The sequence below is a fragment of the Leucopleurus acutus genome (genome assembly GCF_964270905.1).
Source record: "Leucopleurus acutus genome assembly, chromosome: 5".
Classification (NCBI taxonomy): domain Eukaryota; kingdom Metazoa; phylum Chordata; class Mammalia; order Artiodactyla; family Delphinidae; genus Leucopleurus; species Leucopleurus acutus.
This window is the reverse complement of record NC_139147.1, coordinates 27317311-27334985: the sequence shown is the minus strand read 5'-3', so window position 1 is coordinate 27334985 and position 17675 is coordinate 27317311. Positions and strand designations below refer to the sequence as shown.

General features: G+C 34.4%; 1 long non-coding RNA gene across 1 annotated transcript in view; it reads left to right on the top strand.

Annotated features, from left to right (window-relative positions):
* The window catches only part of LOC309962667, a 135262-nt gene extending 118079 nt beyond the window's left edge, over window positions 1-17183 (top strand). Inside the window, exon 3 of the long non-coding RNA XR_014326258.1 lies at window positions 16746-17183. This is a non-coding gene — a long non-coding RNA (uncharacterized lncRNA). The remainder of the gene's footprint in view (window positions 1-16745) is intronic.
* Window positions 17184-17675: the final 492 nt, after the last annotated feature.

The window sequence follows — 17675 nt, the reverse complement described above, 5'->3', positions numbered from 1 at the left end:
GTTTTCAACTCCTTTGAGTAAATACCAAGGAGTATGATTGCTGGATCACGTGGTAAGGATATGTTTAATTTTGTGAGAAATTGCCAAACTGTCTTCCAATGTGGCTGTACCATTTTGCATTCCCACCAGGAATGAATGAGAGTTCCAGTTGCTCCACAACCTTGTCAGCACTTGGCGGTGTCAGTATTTCAAATTTTGGCCATTCTGATTAGTGTATAGTAGTATATCATTGTTCTTTCAGTTTGTATTTCCCTGATAACATATGACGTGGAACATCTTTTCATATGTTTATTTGCCATCTGTATATCTTCTTTAGTGAGGCCTCTGTTAAGGTCTTTGGCTCATTGTTTAATCAGGTTGTTTGTTCCTTACTGTTGAGCTTTAAGAGTTCTTTATATATCTTGGATCAATCCTTTATCAGGTCTTTTGCAAATATTTTATCCCAGTCTTTGGCTTGTCTTTTCATTCTCTTGCATATTCTTTTTTCTGAAAAACTATCTTGCTCTATTACAGACCTGGGACACTATATTCAATCAAAGTTTAATTACCAAGGCCCATAATAATGATGCCAAGAAAACTAAATATACCTAGAAAACTAAAATTATGATAATATATTCTGTTTAGTAAGTAAAATAAGCAATGTGTTCTAAACATATATGCTTATATTTAAAAAATTATTTTCCTGTTAATAAAGTTCCATTACTGAAAAAATAATTTGTGGGATATTCCATTCTCTGATAATGCAATATAAAATATATAGTCCTGTAATATATTTTATAGCTAAAGAATTGGGGAACAATAGAAGAAAGAACTGATTAAAGTGGGTTCAAGTCATGTACAAATCACTTCCATTTTATTTTTTGTAGTTACACATGGTGTTTTATGAAATGAAAAATGCTTTTAATTTATGAAGTTAACATTAATGAAATTATCCTTGCACTACTTACAAAATGAAGGTTGTTGATAAACAAAAACCTATGTTGTCACTCATACTAGTATGCTAATAGAGAAGAGTTTGCATGCAAAATATGAACAGTAAGTTCCTTGTGCAGACCATGAGATGATTCCAACTGTAAGTATCCCAAAGAATTTTCATTTGGTTCTAGAGAGATAAAGAAGATGTAAAAACTGATGTAGTTGGACCAATGGCCATCAATGTGGGACTAATCTGAAGCATCCCCATTATAAATCTGGAATAAATTTAACACAATTGACTACAGATGGCAGCATATGAATAATCCATGTTTTGCTAATTCTGCCCACTCTTGTTCAACCACAGTCCTTTTAAGGAGAATCTGTCATCACACATACAGAAGATATGCAGACCTGGAAGATGACACTACACCAGCACAACCACAAGTTAGTGGGGACGTTGAGGGTAATTTTATCTGAAATCAAAATTATTTTAAAGTATCAGTAATTGAGAGTACATGCATGAGGGTAAAGTCAGGTCATATGTGACTTTTCAAAAGTAGACTGTGCTATCTATAATTGAGAACAGACAGTGGAAAAAGATGTGGTGAAGAGAAAACCGAGGTGCACTTCCTTATATGCAGTTAGATACTTAAGTATGTTATAGAATGGATTGCCTCTGCCCTTCTGGGATGACATTAATTAATAATTATTCTATTTTTTTATTCTTCAAACACTTTATAAATTACATGTGGAAATCACTTGAGTATATTCATTTCACTGCAGAGAATAATTCACTGGCTAAAAGGAAATAATGAACAGGCTTTTCCAGTTCTGAGTGTCGTGACCTTCCCAATAGTACTCCCAACATTGCCTCAGTCCTAGGATCAGGTCTTGACTGCACACCTTTGGCTGGTGCTCTGCTCGCTTCCAAAGCCTTTACCGCTTACTTCTGGGAACGCAACTGGTAAAGTCATGTGAACATTTGATATTGAGTCAAGGGACCCATCGTGGTGCTTACCATTAAGTAGAAAGCAATGTCTTGGCTATTTATGACTTTGTTCCTTAACTTTTCTAATAAAAACTTCCATTTTACTAAACAGAGATTCTTACAGCCCTTCATTGTCATGAAATCCGAAATTAGTTAACATATAAGGCACAGCTACTAAGTGGCTGTGCCTTATATGTTAAGCAAGAAAGATGCCAGACTTACAAGGTTGCCACACTTAATACGTGAGCCTCACTTGTATGTGAACCAGGAAATAAAATATCATGCATATTTATGGTAAATGCTCATTTTAAAGTCAAATTAATACAAGTAACAGTTTTACCTGTCTGCAACATTTTTAGCTACGCAATTTTATTAATTTTAAACTTGATATGATTTATCTTCTCCAACATTTAATACAGTACTGGAACTGATTAAAAGTCCCATAGAAGGAGAGCATTGATGACATACACATAACATACACATCAGTTTATTTAAGGGCCTTCTAATCTGGTTTGTATACTTCCAGAGGGGATGATCTTGGTACCCAAAATTCTTAAACCAGCCGAAGCCTGAAAGAATCTGCTAATTACTTGTGGGCCAAATCTCTAGATCTGAGAAGGCCCAGATATCCGAAAGCAGCAAAAGAGGCATTTTTTAATTAGTTAGAAAAGACTTATATACTGAAAATTGCAAATATTTAGTTTCTGTGTTTTGGAAAAATAAAAATTGAAATGTATAATTCCATAGTCACTGCAAAAGTAATGGTTAAAAAACTCTAAGCCACTTAAAACACCAGTGTTACCACACACTTAAAAACAACTCTTTTCCCCAATGTGGAAGTGTTATACCAGCAAAGATAACCATACATGTATGAACTTCTTCATGCTCCTCAAGGTTGTATTAGAGATATTAGTCTTAAAGTCATCAACTGAATCAATTCACATAAATTGCTTAGCACCAGACCTATAACTTGAGAGTGCTCAATAAGTATTAATACTTTTCTATAGCTATTAAAGAGTTTTAACATGACTTTTAAGTATATGTATTAACTAGATAAGTAATGATGAAGCCTCATTTTACTTTATGGTCAATATTTTAAGAAATCTTGTTTATTTAAAACTTCTCATTTCAATTAAAATGTTTTCATCGCCTCCCCTCTGATAGAAAGATAATTAATGGTCATAATTTCTTAATGAGTCTTGGTGATCATAAGGGTAAAAATAATAAATGATTTAATTTTTGCATTAATTGTTTGAAGTCAGTTAATTTAAAAAAAGCCTTTGTTCTCCATCTATTCATTCTAATTTTCTAAAGAAACTCAGACAATATTGTCTGAAGACTCCTGAATGTTCTTCATTTATATAATTTAATAACTGTGTTTTATGGTGTCTTTAAGCATATTTTTGTAGAAAAAATTCTTATTTTTCCTGAAAATAATAATCCCATTAGAAGCCTTCTCCTTTAAAACCCACATGGTCTCAATGGAGTATTTTGACTTCAAGAATATGCAAGTTATTACTTACTATTCTTACTCCCATCTAGGCTTTGCTTTTAAATTTCACATTGTGCTTGACATAGTTTTATATTTTTCTGACTTAAGATTAATTCTGTTAAAAGATAAACTGAGGCATATTAAACATTTTAAGCATTTATTTGAGTAAAAACTGATTTGAATCTGGCAGCACCAAACGGAAAGTGGTTAGAAGCTCTCAGAAGGGCTTTACTGACAGGAAATATGGGATAGACTTTTTACAGAGAAGACAGAGAAGCAAAGCCAGGAAATTATTTGATTGGCTATACCTTAATCAGTTGCCTAATTTGGGAAAGTTTGTTGGCTGTTTGTGATCGGTTGTCCTTAGGTTTCAATTTCTTATCCTGAGGCATTTCAGCCTTAGGTTTTGGTTTGCTCACAAAGGCTACTAAGGCACTAAAGCCACCTCATCTAATGCCCTTCTTGTGTGATTTGTTTAACAATTTCAATCTACTTTTTATTGTCATGAGCTATTTATGTTTTCTGCTTTTTAATACCATTTGTGCTCATCATCACCACCCCCTCCACCTTGCCAACCACCATCATGCAAGTGTCAAGGAGGAAAATAAACTTTCCTATGCCCTTCTAGGTTCTTCTGGCTGGTCTAAGAATTAAATTAATGTGAGACATAATGTGAGACAGGTTAACAGGGTGAAATAAAAATTAGTTTTGTATGTACGGGAACCTCACAAACATGAGAAGTTCAAAGACAGAAAGGTAAAGTGAGGTATATATGCCATCTTGAGCTAAGGAATGGGATAGGTGCCTGGGCTTCCAAGGATAGGAAGGTCATTCACAGGACAATAAGAAGAACAGATGTTCAGTAATTAGATGTTTACTCTGCCATATAGGTGAGGCCACTAAGATAAAATTTATCTCTGATGATAACTTTTTCTGGGAAAAATCCCCAATTTAAATTCTTCTCGTTAAGGGAGGGGTAGTAGTTTCTCTTGAGCCAGCAGGTCCTCAACTGCCATTAGCTCAAAATAATCCATGTGTCAAAGTGGTACATCTTGGGGAGATCTGTTCTGAACCCCCACAAAAGTAATACCTATAACCACAACATACCACACTGTTTCTTTTTATTCTTTTCCTTTCTTTTTTTTTTTTTTTTTGTGGTACGCGGGCCTCTCACTGTTGTGGCCTCTCCCATTGTGGAGCACAGGCTCCGGACGCCCAGGCTCAGTGGCCATGGCTCATGGGTCCAGCCGCTTTGCGGCAGGTGGGATCTTCCCAGACCGGGACACGAACCCGTGTCCCCTGCATCGTCAGGCGGACTCTCAACCACTGCACCACCAGGGAAGCCCCACACTGTTTCTTATAGCCTTTTTATTTATGTTTTTTAAGAACTTTCTGGTCTAAACAAATTTGAATCTTTCAAATAATTTGCTTCATGTAGTTTCTTCTCTTAAAGATTCTCAAGGCCCATATCATCAAAGAGGCCCTGTAAAAGAAAGTATTTTTTTCTCACTAAAATTATGAAGAAAATTAAACAAAAGGTAGTATGGGGAAGATAACTTTATCCAGTTTTTGATTTTGTCCCAAGCTTCACATTTCAGCAGTAAAACTTCTGTTTGTATCCTCTGACAACACAAGAAAGGAAAATGTAGATGGAGGGACAGTGAGGGGGAATTCCTAAATGGCAGCAGTTAGTATTGTTTGAAATATAGAAAATGTTCAAGAAGAAAATAAAAAGGAAGCAAAACTGAAACATAAGACAACAGAAGATTTCAAAAATTGTAATTTAGCTCAGAGGTCAGCAAACTGTAGCTGGCGGGCCAAATCCAGGACCTATTTTTGTACATTCTACTTGCTAAGAATGTTTTTTACATTTGTACATGTTTGAAAAAACAAACATATTTTGTATGTGAAAACTGATGAATTAAAACTGTGTTGTCCATAATAAAATTTTATTGGAACACTGCCACATTCTTTAATTTATGTATTGTCTGGACTGTTTTCATACTGTAATAGCAGAGTCAAGCAGTTATAACAAAGACCATATGACATGCAGCACCTAAGGCATTTATTATCTAGCCCTTTAGAAAAGTCTGCTGACCCCTGATTCAGAACATTTCCCCAAGCTAATTTTCCTAGCTGATCAAATCATTGTTTATTGAATAGCATTCTGGGATTTCAAGTCCAAATAAACCAATAAGCAGCTAGTTTGTTCAGATTTTTCCAGGAGCATTTTCTTTAGAATAACACAAGGCCAGTGCAAACAACCGTGAAAGCAGTTGCTTTGGTGTATTTGTTACTAAAATAATAAATAAATAAATAAACTGCTTATTTTGAGATAACTCATATGCAGTTCTAAGACATAAAACAGAGAGATACCATGTATTATTTACCCAGTTACCACTTGAAAATAATAGTATGAAATCACAACCTAAATATTAACATGAATACACTTAAGGTACAGAATATTTCCATCACCATAAAGGATTCTTCATGTTGCCCTTTTATACCTACACCTGCTTGCCTCCCACTTCCACCCTCGCCTTAACCCCTTAACCACTAATCTGTTTTCCATTTCTATAGTTTTATCATTTAAAAGATTTGGAAATGGAATCATAAAGAATGTAAGCTTTGGGGATTGGCCTCTTTCATTCAGCATAATTCTCAGTTGTGGTGTGTGTCAATAGCTTGTTCCTCTTTATTGCTGAGTAGTACCCCATGGTATGGATTTATCAGTTTGTTTGACTACTTATCACTTGAAGAACATCTGGGTTGTTTCCAGTTTCAAGTTATTATGGAAAAAGCTGCTATAAACATTCATGTACAGGTTTTTGCATGAACATAAATTTTCATTTCTTTGGGATAAATGCCCAAGAGGAAAATTGCTGGGTCATGTGGTAAACAAATGTTTAGTTTTTGAAAGAATATGCCAAATAGTTTTTCAGAGTTGCTGCACCATTTTACATTCCCATCAACAATAATATGAATGATCCAATATCCTCACCAACGTTTAGTGTTGTCATTAAATTTTTAGTTTTAGCTCTTCTACTAGAAGTGTAGTAATATCTCATTGTGGTTTTAATTTGCATTTTCCTAATGGCTAATAATGTTCAACATCCTTTAATGTGCTTATTTATCTATATATCTTTTGGATGAAATGTTTCTTCTTTGTTTTGCCCATTTTCTATTTGGATTATTTGATTCTTTTACTGTTGAGTTGTGAGAGTTCTTGATATTTACTAGATACTGGTTCTTTGTCAGATATGTGGTTTGAAAATATTTCCTTTCAATCTGTAACTTGTCTTTTCATACACTTAATTGGACCTTTTATGGAGCAAAAGATTTTAAATTTGATGAGGACCAATCTGTCCATTTTTCTTTATGGATTATGATTTTGCTGTCAATTCTAGGAACTCTGCCTAGCTCCAGATCCCAAAGGATGTGTTCTATGTTATTTTCTAGAAGTTTTATAGTTTTATGTTTACATTTAAGTTAATTTTTTGAGTTGATTTTTAATTAATTAAAATAATAAAAAGAATAAAAAAGAATAAATTACTAAATAAAATACATAAATTGAGTTTTAAAATTTTGAGTTAATGTAAGATACATATCAAAGTATTCTCTTTCTTTTTTTTTTTTTTTGATTGGTAGATGTTTAATTACTCCAGTATCATTTGTTGAAAAGTTTATCTTTCCTCCATCGAGTTGTTTTTGCATCTTTGTCAAAAATCAATTAGGCATGTATATATGGGTTTATTTCTATATTCCCTGTTCTGTTTCATCGATCGATGTGTCTATTTCTTTGCCAATGCCACACAGTTTTTTTTTTTTGAGCCACACAGTTTTGATTATGATCAAACAGTAATCTAATATTGTATTTATTATTAATATATTATTATGTAGATATATAACCTTATACCTAATGTTAGTATATTAAGTAATATACTATTATATAATGAGTCTTGAAATTGGATAATTCCTACCAATATTTTTTTTTCCAACATTGTTTTAGGTATTCTAGTTCCTTTGCAATTCCATATGAAGTTTGGAATAATATTATCTGTCTCTACAAAAAAATCTTGCTGGAATTTTGATAGGAATTGTGTTAAACCTATATATCAATTTGGGAAGAATTAACATCTCATCTATATTGAGACTTGCAATCTGTGAACATATGTTTCTCCAAATCTCTTAGGTTTCTTTCATCAGCATCTTTATAATCTTCAGCATACAAGTTTTGTACATTTATTTTAGATCTACACCTAAGTATATCATTTTGAGTGATTTTCATTAGTACTGTATTTGTATCTTTCATTTTCTTTTTCCTTTTTTTTAAATATACTTTGTTACCCTAGCTAGGAAAGAACTTACAGCACTAAGTTGAATAAGAATAGTGAGAGTGATTATTGCTTATTGCTGATTTTAGGGAACAGCATTTAGTCTTTCCCATTAAGTGTAATGTTGACTATAGGGTTTTTTGGTAGAAGATCTTTATCAAATTGAGGACATGCCCTTTATTCCTAATTGTAAGATTGTTTTCAATCAGGAATGGAGGCTGGATTTTTTTCAAATTCTTCTTTAGTATCCATTCATATTTTCATGTGATTTTTTGTTTCTTTAGCCTGTTAATATGATGGATTATATTGATTTTGGAATATTGAACTAGACTTGCATCCCTGGAATACATCTCAACTGTCGTAGTGTATAATTCCTTTTATATATTGCTGAATTTTATCTGCTAATATTTTTTTAAGAATTTTTAAGTCCATTTTCTTAAGGGATATTGGTCTATACTTCTTTTTTCTACTGTCTCTGTCTGGGTTTATTATCAAAAAGATATTAGTTTTATAAAATAAGTTAGGAATTGTTCCCTTTTCTATTCTCTAAAAAAAATATGTATAATTTGCATTAAATCTGTTTAAATATCTGTTAGAATTATTCAATGTAACTGTCTAAGCCTGGAGATTTCTTTTTGAGGGAGTTTTTAAATTATAAAGTCAATTTTTAAAAATAGCAATAGGGCTATTCAAATGATCTAATTTATATCAGGTGAGTTGTGGTAATTTGTGTTTTTGAAGAAATGGTCCATTTTATCTAACTTGTCTAGGTTCTGTGTTTAGTGTTTGTAGCTTTCCATTATTGTTTTTTGTCTGCAAGGGTCTATAGTGACATATCCCGTTTCATTACAGAAATTGGTAATTTGTGCCTTCTCTCTTTTTTATTTGCCAGTCTTGCAGGAGATTTGCCAAGTTATCTTCTGTTATATTTCCCTTATTGGTTTCTAGTTTGATTCCATTTTGTTCAGAAAACACACTCTGTATGATTCCACTTACTTCTAATTTGTGGACATTTGCTTTATGGACCAGGATATGGCCTATCTTGGAATATGTTTTGGGGCACTTGAAAAGAATGTATATTCTGCTATTGTTGGATCGTATGCTGTAAAAATGTCAGTTAGATCCTGTTGGTTGATGATGATGACTCTATATCTGTGCTAATTTTCTGTGTAGTTATTCTATCAATTGTTGAGAGAGGTGCATTGAAGTTTACAACTATAACCATGGATTTGTCTGTTTTTCTTGTCTATTACCAGTTTTCACACTATACAGTTAACAGCTCTTTTGCTTGGTGTATACACATTCAGGGTTGTTATGCCTTCTAGTTGGACTGTCTTTTTTATTTTTTAATCATTTTATGATGTTTGTCTCTGAGAATTTGCTTTGAAGTCTCTTTTATTTGATATTAATATCACTTTCTTTGATTAATGTTTGCATGATATATGTAGTTTCCATCATTCTACTTTCAACCTGTGTATATTATTGTGTTTGAATTGAGTTCCTTGTAGAGAGCATATAATTGAGACATGATTTTTTTTTTTTTTTTTTTTTTTTTTTGCATTACGCGGGCCTCTCACAGCTGTGGCCTCTCCCGTTGCGGAGCACAGGCTCCGGACGCGCAGGCTCAGCGGCCATGGCTCACGGGCCTAGCTGCTCCATGGTATGTGGGATCTTCCTGGACCGGGGCACGAACCCGTGTCCCCTGCATTGGCAGGCAAACTCTCAACCACTGCGCCACCAGGGAAGCCCGAGCCATGATTTTGTTTTTCACTCTACTGTGCAGGTCTCTGCACTTTAATTAGTATATTCAGACAATTTACATTTAATTTAGTTATTAATATGTTATGGTTTAAGTCTGCCATTTTATTCTTTGTTTTCTGTATTTTCTCTCTGTTTTTCATTTCTCCTACCTTGCTGTGGGTTACTTGAACAATTTTTAGAATTTTGACTTACCTAGTATTTTCCAGTGTAGTTTTTTTTTAGTAGTTGCTTTATATATTAAATTATATATACTGATGTCTTCATTTTGCCAATTCAGGTGAAGTATGTAAACTTTACCTCCTTTTTTTGTACCTTTATCCTTATCCATTTATGATATAATTTTCTTAAATATTTCCTCTACATAAATTTAGAACTGCATCAGATAGTGCTAAATTTTTATTTTCACCATCAACCATAATTTAGAGAACTCCAGAGAAGGAAAGTCTATTATTTTTAATCATTTTATCCTACTGAATTCTTTCTTCTTTTCTGAAGTTGTTCCAAGGTTCTTCTTTTATCATTTCCTTTCTGTTTAGACAACTTCCTTAGCCATTCTTTTAGGGTAGGTTTACTGTTAAAAATTATCTTAGTGTCTGTCAGATACTGTTTTGATTTCCCCTTCATTCCTGGAGGATATTTTCCATAGATATCGGATCCTGGGTTAACAGTGCTTTTCTTTCAGCCTTTAAAAATGTTGTGCCCCTTCCTTCTGGCCACCATAGTTTCTGATGAGACACTCACTTGTCAGAATTGTTTTTCCGCTATAGGTAAGGTTATGTTTTTCTCTTGTTGCTCTCAAGATTTTTTTCTTTAGTTTTCAGAAGTTTGACTAAGATGTGTTTTGGTGTGGATTTCTTTGGGTATTTCCTGCTTGTGGTTTGCTTAACTTCTTGAATCTGTATGCCTTCTGCTAAATTTGGAGAGTTTCCAGTCATTATTTCTTTGAGCATGTTTTATAACTTGCCCTTTTTATCCTTTCTTTCTGGGATTCCAGTGGCATAAATATTTTATCTTTTCTTATAGTTCCATAGTTGCATAAGTCTCCATTACCTTATTTTTTTTTAAGCATATTTTCTTTGTGTGGTTCAGTTTGGGTAATTTCTATTGTTCTAGTTTTCAGTTCACTGATTCTTCCCTTTGCCCCCTCCATTTTTTTTATTAGTTATTGTATTTTCTACTTATAAAATTTCCATCTGGTTATTTTTTATATCTTCTATTTCTTTGCTAAGACTTTTAATTTTTTTAAATTTATTTCAACCATGTTCATAATTACTCATTGAAGCACTTTTGTGATGGCTGCTTTAAAATCTTTGTGAGGTAACTGTGATATCTCTATCATCTTGGTGTTCACATGCATTGATTGTCTTTTTACATTAAGTTTGAGATCTTCTTGCTTCTCTGTATGAAAAATTATTCTCAGTTGAAACCTGGACATTTGGGTATTATGTTATGAGACTCTGGATCTTATTTAAACCTTCTGGTTTAGCTAGCTTCCTCTGACACTAATCCAGCAGGAAAAGGGGGAGTACAGCCTTGTCACTGCCAGGTGTATGTAGATGTACAGGCTTCCCCCTTGTGGCCACCACTGACACCTGACTGGGAGGGCTCCTTGTTACTGCAAGGAAGGGCTCAGAGTTCCTCTTCCCCAGCAGGCCTCCACTGATACCTTCCCGGCTGGGAGGGGTTGGAGTGGTTTGCTACTGCTCCCTTCATGGCCTTTGCTGGTTTACAGGTTGAGGGATAATGGGGTTGTCTTATGACTACTGGGAAGTTTCTAATGTCCTGACCCTCCACTAGGCCTCCTTTGTCTGACACCACTTTAGTGGGAGGAAGAAGCTTGCCTCATTACTTTTGGGTTGGAGTGGGTGTTCAGCTTCGCCATGAAGTTTCCACTGAAGCTGCATTTGGGAAGGAGGGCCCTTGTTATCCCCTGACAAGGACGAAAGAACCAATTTCCTACTCAGCCTTTCCTACCCTGCCCTGGGGCTGGGGAGAGCAGGTTGGGGCATTTTGTTCTAGCCTAGCAAGGGTGGCACTAGGCTCCCCACTCTGTCTTTGCAGGTATGTGGTGCGTGTTTGTGTGGTGTTGACTGGAGCAAAGTGTTACTGTCCCCGTGTTTTCCATCTTTCTAGCCTGCTGCTTTCCTGGTGTTTGGCTACTTCTTCAGATCCAAGTTTTGGATATATGAGGCAAAATTAAAATGCAGGGAACTCACCACCATGTTGTTCCTTGGGTCCTAGAGTCCCTAATTGGACTGTCTTCTCCATCTTTCAGAGTCTCCTTACCTTTGTTTTATATACAATGTCCAGGTTTTTTTCATTGTACTTAGCAGGAAGATTTAGGAAAAACTACATCTACTCCATCTCCCTGGAAGTGAACATCTGCCATGTCCATTTTTTGTTTTTAATTGGCAAGGCAATATATAATTTTCAAATTAGGTTCTTTAAGTAATCAAACAGAACTATGAAAAGCTTATAATTGTATTTTGTATTAAAAAGAGAAAATTTAAAATAGCAAAATGACAGAAAGCATCTCTATCTGTAAGCTATTTTTTATATCCATTTCACTTCCACTTTCTAATTCCTATCACTTTGTCTCTTGACTAGCAATAAATGCTCGTTTAGGACCTACAACCCTTCTCTTTAGATGTGAGCTTTTCTCACTTAAAAGTTCTTACTGAATGAGTCCCACATGGGGGCATATCCATTTGATTCATTGCTGTTCCCCTATGTCTACCAGAAGGCCTGGCCACATACTACTACTTAATAATATCTACTGAATAAGTGAATGAGAACTCAAAATTTAATTTTTTTCTTTCTGTGAGAGCTTATCTACTTTCCTCTTACTGTGCTGAAGCATGGGGCATATGTGTGTGCCATGCTCAATTCTCCACCAAGCACTCTAAGGCTTAGGACATTAGCAAAATTTGTCCAGAATTTTGCAATCAAGAAAAAAGCATTTTTAATTTCAGTACATATGTAAGTTTTGTTTTATGGTTTACAATTGTTTGTATTCTGAATTACAAATGGAGAGGACACCAGGATGTTTCCCACACATGTGTGTGTACACATTCACTCCTACCATTCCTCAAGAAAGAGACCCAAGGACCATGACTCAAAAAAGACTGTAGACCTTTTCCAGGATATTTCCTTGGTCCCTGATTTTTTTTTTGATGGCTTTCTTTTATTAAGCAAGTCATGGTTTGATTATTTTTTTGAATTTTTGTCAGGTATTGTGCAGTGTGTGTGTGTGTGTGTGTGTGTGTGTGTGTGTGTCTATACATAGAGGAGGGATAACATTAGTCCATAATTTTGTAAGGCACTGAATATAATTGAAAAACTTTTGGTAACATAAAGATTCCCTCATTGTTGAAAAATTGAAACATTTTTAAATGCAGATAGGAGAACATGATTCTTTTTAGTACTACTGAGTATATTTGGCTTAAATACTTATAAGACTTGCTTTACCGCTTGGCTTTAGATTCTCCTTAAGGAAATGGTGAAAGATTTAACTCACTGTACTTTTGTTAGAAGGTATGGAAATGTTTGTCCACTGGAACTTTCGTCGTCTGCTAGAATGGCAATTCATTCAGCAGAGGGAACCATTTCATTTTAATGCCTAAGAGCTGTTGATATATTTCCTGCATCTTTCAAAGGCATCTTTCATGCCACACAGGAAAACTGTAGCTTGTGAAGGAACAGAAAGATCACTTCTTACATGAGTCAATCTCAGCAAAGTTGCACAGCAGCTGTGCTAGGTACTGATGAGGATTACCACAGGACCCAGTTGCAGGGGTTTGTGTGTGGTTGAGGAGACAGCTGGCTCCCTCAGGGGACCACTTTGAAGGAGATTGCAGCAATAATGCATCCCCACTGTTGCTAGTGGATATTGTGGCCATGTAGTACAAAACTGGTGCCAGATAAAATCAGAAAGTAATAAAAAGCAAGATGAAACTCAGAGATTTTAAATCTTAATGTGAGGGACTAAAACAAATGTCCTGGGCTTGTTGCATTCACTCATAAGGAAAAGGAGACAGAGGAAGGGATGCCTTTAAACTCAGAAAACTTACAGAGACTTCAGTCTTTTCATTTGAGAACCATTTGGGTGTGTTGTGAAATAAAGTTGCAGAGTAGGCATGTTCAGACCTTTATTTGCTACATTTAGTAGGAAAGATTCTCCGCCCCCCCCGCCCCCTCCCCCTTTAACTACAAGAAGCCAGAGTTTTCCGTGCAAACTGAAGCAGGCATTGCAAGAATCAGATTCACTTTGGACGACTCTTCACATTCCAAGTCATCATTGCATTAGGCAGCACAATTCCATCTCTGGTTGATGGGCAGAAAAAGTGGGCAGCTTGCCAGGTAGACGTTTCCATGACTCCCAGCCCCCAAAGGTGATGCGTTTTTCAGCTAATTCAATGAAGAGTGGGCTGAACTTTGGGTCTAAACGAGACAATAGCTGCCTTCGCAGTATCAGCAGAATGGGTGATGGGAACGCACTCTACATTTGGCAGAGAATCATGTGACCTTACGACTGAGATTTTGTGATGGTGCCAACGGAGACTTGGAAAGCAGCAACCGTCCTGACTTTTTTCTTCTTTTTTAGCATGGCTCAGAAAATGGTGGATCTTAGTACTTGACTTTAGCCAGACTCAGCAAGAGACTGAGCTTTGCAGCACAACTTCGCCTTTATTCTGGGTTTTTGGCAGGCCACCAGGAGGCTGTCCCTTTCACGCCTGATAAATTCTGCTGCTTATCTCTAAATAGGGGGGAAAAAAAAGAAAGAACATATAAACAGAATATTGAGGCATAACAAGTGAATCCTAAAATTGTATGTGCTTTTTGTTTTTTGCTTTTTCTTACTGCTGATTTTTTTTTAAATGTTAATACCCTTTCTTCTTGCTGAAGAATCCAAGTAGTTTTGTTTTGTTGTTGTTGTTGTTGGTTTATAATGAACAGGCATTTGAACTGGGCAAACAGGACGACAGCAGCAGTGAGCATGAGATCATTGCTGCAGTGTAGCAAACTGGCACCCTGCCTTCTCACCCTTTTGGTTCAGGAGACAAACGTGTGCAATCCTCATTTCTAAAGTCAGCACAGCCTGGAAGGATTCCTGGTCTCTCCCACCTTCTACCATTCTGCTGCCAGGGACGGCAAGGATTGGTGCAGCTTCTGCGCAGTGCTTTGTGCCTGGAATACCGAGAAGGAAGAAAAAGAAGACAAGCACCCTGGTCCTTTTTTCCAAGAAATAACAGGATCCATGAAGAAAAAAAATCTGAGTTTGTCCTACTCCATGCAACAGTGCTGAAAAAAAAAAAAAAAAAGAGAGAGAGACGCTACTGCTCAAAAACAAAAACAAACAAACAAAAATCCAAACCAAAACAAACCAAAAAAAAAAAAAAAGCAAACATTGGCTTGTATAACTACAGAGACATCGCGCTTTGTAAAGCAGCTTTGTAAGGCAGCATAAGCAAATGAGCCTTCTTTACATGTATATTTCAAAAATATGGCATAATAAGCAATATATTGCACTTGGTGAAATCGCACCTTTCATATCAGGTATAACTTTTTTTGTTGTTTCTTTTTAAGTCTACTGTTATATAAAAGGGGATACTTGAACTTTCAGATTACTCTTTTATAGCTCATCACCCACCTTACTCTTATTAACTTTTTCCTTTTGCTCTCTTGCTCTAATCCTGACTAGAATAGAAACTTTAGTAAAAATAGAAAAATCTCTATGAAAAAGACGATACCTGTTTTTATTTTTGTTATACATAGAAGTTTTGAAAAAACATTAACATGTTATCTGTGCTTTTTGTGTACAGTATTAGTTTTTGCTGTCTAAGAAGAGTGAGTGTTTAGCCCTAGTTGGTAAAGAAACTAAATCTTTCATGTGCTGTGACTCATAATTTGAAATGTGAAAGAAGGAACTTTTTGAACTTCTAGAAAAGGGTTGTATTAGAATATGTATTAAACTTCTCTGATAACTGAAATTTAGTTTAGGGGAAGTTATATTTAAATTACTCACCAGGATTTCAGTATACCAGAAAGAGGGATGAAAAGATCATTTTCTCAGTTGCTAAGTAGAAAAAAGCTTTTTCCACAATAATACTGACTTTTAAAATATATTTTAAAGGAGAATTTGTCTTACAGCTGTTACTGAGAGCGTTGGAAAAATCCATTAAGTATTTTAGTGGAGAAAGTACATATAAACTTGTATGTTTAAAGCAATGTTTTGGCTTAGCAGATAAATGCATTGCATTCTAATTATTTTGTCTGTTTGTAGAAGTAAATTGTTAAGCAGTTTAAGCATTTTATTATAAAAACCCAGTTTTGCCTGGTTCAGTGGGAAAGGATTAACTGATATATTGCACCTATTTTAATTTTTATTAAAACTGTTTCTAAACATGTTTAAAAATTGTTAAAGAGAGAAAATGCTTTTGAAATATAGAGCTTATATAAATAAAGACTATAATTTGCATGTTAAGAATTGATACTATATTTTCCATGAAAAGAATAAACTTTAAGCAAACTGTTGTGCTTTAAAATCGTATTTTATTATAATAAAAATATATAGAGTATACAGTGAAAAATACTATAGAACCGATGAATTCTACCTTCTTATTTGTTATTCTACAAAGAATTGTGGGAAATTACAAATACCCTATATACTGATAACATTCAAGTAAAACGTTTTATTAAGTTTATTGGTGATTGTTCACTAATTATTTAAAAAGTAGCTCTTGTTCCTTTATGCTGCCTCAGCTAATGGAACATCAACTTTCACAGGCTTAATTAACATTTATAAACCTGTTTTCATGTTTCAAGATCCTTTAGTTGAAAAACATTATTTTAAATGTTATTTTTAGGAGCCATTAATCTCTACACTCTTAATTATCTTATTAAGCTCCATGCCAAATCCAAATCTCTTTTCAGCTTTCACTAGTTCATTGTGCAAAACCTAGTCCCTTCTTTAACAGCCATGCCTCCTTTCACTTTCAAAACTGTTACTGTGAAAACAACACCAACCAAAATGAACGCATAAATGCAAACTATGAAACCACATTATATGTCATATGAGTAGCCTTGGGTGGGGCTCCATGAGTCTTCCAAGCCTTTAAAAAAAATACATTAAAAGGTTTTGCCCATTTTGATATTGTGTTTTCTTCTCGATCGTCTACCTTCATTCCCACCATCCACCCAGATGCTCCTCCTAAACAGCAGTTGTCTGATATTTCTCCCTTTGTGGTTGTTTTAGGGAAAAACTTAAAATGGATATGAGAAGTGAAGAAAGTGATCATAGGAGAAAATCATCTCAGGTAAAAATAAAAAGCAAAAGAGCAATTAATGTTTAAATCTTTTAAAGAAAAAATAATTTTGACTGTGTTTAGTTATAAGAATTTGTTTCATACTCTTTATGGAGCTAGCTGTTGGAACTGTCACTGATGGTTTAAGGATTTATAATATTACCTACTTTTGTGAAAAATTTTTCTCTCAGTTTGTGATCAATGTACAGTTCGGTTCCCTCTGAATATAGATCTATATATCCATTCCTATAACATAGGTGAAATACAGTTGAATAGAAAGAAATTTAGGAAAAAGAAAAATTATATTTTGTCATTTGTCATACTATAAAAAAGGAAGTGAAATCTAGGGAAAGAGAATAAAGTCATGCTTTTTCTTTTTTATGATCTAATAAGAGAATGAAACCAAAATATATATTCTTATAGTTAAGACGAAATGCAGAACAAATATTGCCTTTTATTTCATGTCTAAATTTATGAATATATGTTGAAATATTTTTACTACATTTGAATTCATGATTATTGACTTTTTTTTACTGTAGTTTTTAATAAGTATGGGAATAGTTAGAAAACATAATAGTAAAAATTATATAGACTACATTATAGTTTATAAAAAACATTTTATTTCAAAACATGCAAAAACACTAATTAATTTTTATGTAGTAATATTAGTTTTCACAATGAAGATATAATTAAAAATGCTAAATATTGTGGATATGTGTGAAACGATTAATAATGTACAACTTTTAATTTTGTTGCCCTTGAGCCTGGAATCTTAAAAAACGTGTACATGACTGGCTTTATGTTTACTCTTTGTGTGTTTGCTTATTGTCTGGTGGTTTAAAATTTTTTTTTTAATAACAATTTATTTTGCCCAACCTGTT